Consider the following 5,300-nt stretch of genomic DNA (forward strand, 5'->3'; position numbering starts at 1 on the left):
CCAAGTATACAAAGGCCACCATTGGTTACAATACTTTACCAATATTTTCTTATTTACCAAGCCCCCAGGAGACCCTCCAAGTTTTTTCCAGTGTGCCAAAATGCACCCAAAAGGATTCTTTTTCAAGATCTCTTCACTCTGCTGATTTTCCATTATCAATCTCACATTCACACACACACACACACAGACGGGATCCCCAGACATACTCCACACAGTTACAACACTTGAGACAAAGACAGAGACTTAAATTCAACCAAACAAACAACAGTTAATAACACAGTTATAACATCCTGTCACCAGTACCAAAATCACAAGACCAAAATCATTACTGTAACAAGCCACAAAATAAGGCGAATACCAGTAGAATCAAAAGCAATACTTCCTAACCCTTATAGCTCAGACCATATTGTAACATTAATAGGGGGGTTTCCTTGAACCCTTTATAGTTGACCAGCCTGTCAGTGTCCCAAGAAGGATGAGACCCTTGTGTCTGACCATCCTGTCTTCATCCCACTGTGGGAACCATACTGGACAGTCCAGCTGTATTGGAGGGTGATTCTGCTAACCAGGGACCCACGCTGACAGCATCACTGAATCAAATCCCTTATGGGCTATTGATAGCACACTGGACCCAAAACCATTTTCACAAGACACCCCCCTGCATCTTGTAGGACCTAAATCACAAGATGCCCCCTGCTTAAACAGTCTGTCACTGATACCAAAATCACAAGACTAAAATCCTTAATGTAACAAGCCACAAAATAAATCAAATACCAACAAGATCCAAAACCATTTCCACAAGACACCCCCTGCTTCTTGCAGGACCCAAACCGTAAGAAGCCCCCTGCTTCCTTTGGGTGTATACCAGTAAAATCCAAAACCTTTTCTGCAAGACACCCCCTGTGTCCTGCAGGACCCAAACCACAAGAAGCCCCCTGCTTCTTGCGGGTGTATACCAAACGGACGCTAGCAGCCGGGTATACACCTTTACCTACGAGATTTCTTATCTCGATTTACGGAAGGCTTCCAAACCATGCGTACGCTTACCAAACCAATTTACCAAACCAATTTACCAAACCGAGGTGCCCCCTGCACCTTACAGACTATACAAAAAAAAAAATACCTTTTATGAGATGGTCCTTGTCTGCTCCCGCAGCGATCCGAATGAGTCGAGGGGTCCCTCCGGGAAAAATTCCCGAGGGCCCTAGGGAGCCCTGTCCTCAGCGGGTCCTGCAGCCGAGAGAAAACTCCAGGAACAAACTTGCCAACAAAGTTTTCAAGCTGACAAGCAGGTATTCTTTATTGCAGCGCCGGGAGACACGGGGGATAACTCCTCCTAACGTGTCTCCCCTATTGCCACACAAGCCATCCTTATATAGCCCCTGGGCATACATACATATTCATGAGGCTACATATGGATTACATCATTTTCCAGAGAGTTCCCCGCATGCGTACAGATTTGTGGTGGTGGTCTCTGAGGGTCGTTTACTTCTTCCAAGGATCTTCATCACTTCTGGCAGCCTTTGAAGCACGCGCAGTAGATGCTCATACCAGTTTAATTGGTTCGTTAGCACCAGAGACATAATAATCCTCCCATCCTCCTACTTATCTGTTAGTTCAGCTGTAGCCCATCCTGGACACCTGCAGTTCCCAGATACCCCTTATCCCTGTGTCCTGTTTTTCTAGGCTGTTTTTTTCTTAAAGCTATGTCAACTATAACGATTTATCTTGTGAGAATTCTCAGTATGTTCTCTAGCTGCACTCTCTTCACATATTTTTCTCTATGTACCCTGCACCTCAGTAATTTTCCATTGCTACTGTTACAAAGCCATCAAACTTAACACTACTTAAAGCTACTCCTAAAGATTTCTATATACCATTTTGTAATTTCGTGCCCCCCCTTGTCTCACTCAGTCCCCTACTGGTCAAGCCATTGTGGACCGCTCACATAGGTCCTTGAAGGGCCAAGTTCCAAAACAAAAGGGGGGAATAGGAGGTCTTCCACCTGGGGAGCGTTTAGCAAAAGCACTCTATGTCCTCAATTTTTTAAACTGCACAGATTCACTGACACCTTGAATTCTGAAGCATTTCCTTTCTGTAGCACCAAGCACAGACGTGGTTGAAGGTACCGCCCAGGTAGAATTTCAGAATTTAGAATCAGGGCATTGGGAAGGCCCATTCCACCTGATTACTTGGGGTCAGGGATATGCTTGTTTCTCTGCAGATTGAGGACCTCACTGGATTCCTGCTCGTGGTGTTCAACCCTTCCTGGAACAACCAGAGTCATGAACAAGACAAGAATCGGACAGACTTTGGTGCCTGTATTCACTGTCTTTTACAAGCACACGTAATCGCAACCTATGGGAACCTTAATTTATATACTGTTCTGGGTCGCCCTCCTAAACATGCCGAACAGGGGTAGTGGATTTTGGGTGCTGCCCCAACCGATGACAAACATATGGATGACTTTAGCCAACCAGACGGGACAGGAAGCTATATGTTTTTCCTTAGCCACACCTGGAAATCTTTTTTTCCACCTGTCTTGTAGGGGTTCCGTTGGAAGACGATCTTTGGTTCACCACGGCTAGCAGCAGGATTAATGACGTGTTTGCGCGATATGCTAAGGGCACAAATTTAGCTGACTGTCGGGATACGTGGGTTTTGCATTTACCACAATTGACAATAGAGCCACAGGAAATTGACTTGCTAGGCTCTGTAAAAATGGATTATTGTAAATATTTCAATTATAGTGGTAAGAATCAGTCACACAACCAAATTGTTAATGCAAGCTTGCCAGTCTTTTGCAATGCAACTCTTTGGTGCAATTATACGAGTATAAAAACTTCTGTCGCTACTAATGCCCCCTTAAAATTACCAACTGGTGTTTTCTTTGTGGTGATCGAGCATGGGCAGGAATTCCCTCACATATAAAGGGAGGACCATGCTCACCGAGTCGACTTGCACTGTTGACACCCAATACTTCCATGATCTTAAATATCCCTAAAAAAAAAAAGAGTGTTTGCTTCACTGGTTGCTCCTGGTGCTGCAGCTGCCAAAGCATTAGGAAGTTTGAATAGATTGGGGTGTTGGCTTGTGAAACAACTTAATGCTACCTCAAGCAATATCTAGCTTACTAATGGATGTAGATTCTGTACAACATGCAACGTTGCAAAACACGAAGCCATAGATTTTTTATTATTAGCCCAAGGCCACGGCTGTGAAGAATTCGAAGGAATGTGTTGTATGAACCTGTCAGATCATTCAAAATCGATCCATAGTAATGTTCAGAAACTAAGCAACCTTGTGAAAGATGTACAATCAGATAACAACTGGATGCCTGATTGGCCATGGTTTTTGGGATTGGGGCTGTGGTTAGAGATTTATAGTCCTTGGGGTTTTCGCATTGATGATTGTCGTAGGCATACTTGTTTGTATTCTTTGTTTTATTCAGTGTGTTCAAAGAATGATTGATCACACCATAAAAGCGGTGATGGTTGTTAATACAGAAGGGGAAATTGCAGCAGACAGACTCAGTGAAGGGCCTGTGGCCAATAGAGAAGTGCACGACATGTTGCAGCTGGTGGGGCACGAGCCGTGGGAATAGCGAACAGAAGATAGTCAGAGGGATGCAGGAGAAGGTAGTGGAATGCACTGGCATTTATCCAAAGAGAAACATGAGATTGCAAGGTGGTGGGAATATGGTTATGAGGTGTTGGGAATATGATCTTTTGTGGGAACAGTGTAAAATACGTGCATGGCTGTTGGAAAGTTACTGAATGCTTGTAATGCAAAACAATGCCCTGTGTGAAGGTATATAAAGGCATGCTTTAGTACAATAAAGGTCTTCTCTCCTCCCCAAAGTTGTCAGTGATGTCTTTCATGGTAGAGACAATCTCAAGGGTGGGAAGGTTCTGGTGCAAAGGGTACCATCTCTACTTGGTGCATGCTCTCTTAAGAAGAAGCAGCATTAGTAGTTGTCAGGTTAATGCTGGTAGGATTGGAAATGTGGTCAAGGATTACTATTTTTGTTTGGTTTATGAGGAAATGGGGGGGGGCTGCTTCTCCCTGTTATTTTATTGGGAATATACCAGTGGAGTGGAAGCCTTTGGAAATATAGGAATTCTCATAGAAGCTGTGCTTGTCCACGTAAAATGCTCATAAGAGCCTAGACCCTGGTGACAGGTTGATCTTTGACTGCTGTTGGGAGACATGTCCAGATGACTGCTGCTCATGTTGTGTTTGATAGCCTTTAATGGGGTATTTTGAGACAGTTTCCGTGTTGTGGGTGCTGAATGGTCCAGTTCCCGGGGTGAGTTTGCTCTGAGGACTCCCAGCACTTCCTCACACCCTGCTGCAACCAGGCTTAATGGCTTTGGAAATCCACCTTACACTTCTGGATATGACCCCAGTCAGAATGTGACTTCTTGACTGCAAGGTGTAAGGAAAGGTGATGGGCCCACTGGATAAAGAGAAATCTTCTGTCTCTGGTGCATAATTCTGAACATTTCACAAACATTACACATATACATGGCACAGGAGGTAGATACCTTAAATAAGTACTCTGAGTCCAAGTGCTAATTATCTGCTAATGGGGTATTTTTTCTCCTTCAGTTATGTAAAAGTACACAGCATTCAGCTTAAAGAGTGCACTTAAAAGGCTTTGTACAGGTGGAGAATGAGCACTGGAGCTCTTGGAGCCCCTTGCTGAGCTCCTGGTACTGCCCTGGCACAGTGCCTCTCCTCTCCACACTTGTCCCACTTCCCAGGCCATTTTAGCTGACTTTCTGTCTTATGTATCTCAATGTTACCCTTGTCAGCAATGCTGGGAGAGATGTATCTAAAATTATAAATCCTATACCATGATTTTTTTTTACCACAGCTGTTGGTCAGACAGTAGTGAAGCTGCCTGTTGAGTACAGAGTCCCATAAAGTGAATGAGCTCTTTGATCACAACCCTGGTAAGAAGGGGTCTCAGTGGACACAGTGAACTGCTCTCATGGGAAAAAGAGATGCAGTGACCCATCCGCATTGCAGAAAGGCCTTGTCAGAGCTTGCTGGAGCTGAGCTGACATCAAGGAGAGGGCAAGGGTCAAAGGCTTGTGCTGGATCCGGCAGCTGGAGGGAGACCCTGATATATCTTCACTGACCAGCTCACCCCAGAGTCATTGAGCACCTCGTACATCAGGGCTTCACCCTCTTTTAACTAATTCTAATTGAGATGTAGTTTTTTTATTCCTTATGTCCTTTGAGAAGCAGTACAGACTCATGTCCAACGGGGATGAAAAGAACCCAGAATAAGT

This window comes from Neopsephotus bourkii, unplaced genomic scaffold (assembly GCF_033783945.1).
Source record: "Neopsephotus bourkii isolate Nb327-2 ecotype Australia unplaced genomic scaffold, CSIRO-AGI_Nbou_v1 NB_727, whole genome shotgun sequence".
Taxonomy (NCBI): domain Eukaryota; kingdom Metazoa; phylum Chordata; class Aves; order Psittaciformes; family Psittacidae; genus Neopsephotus; species Neopsephotus bourkii.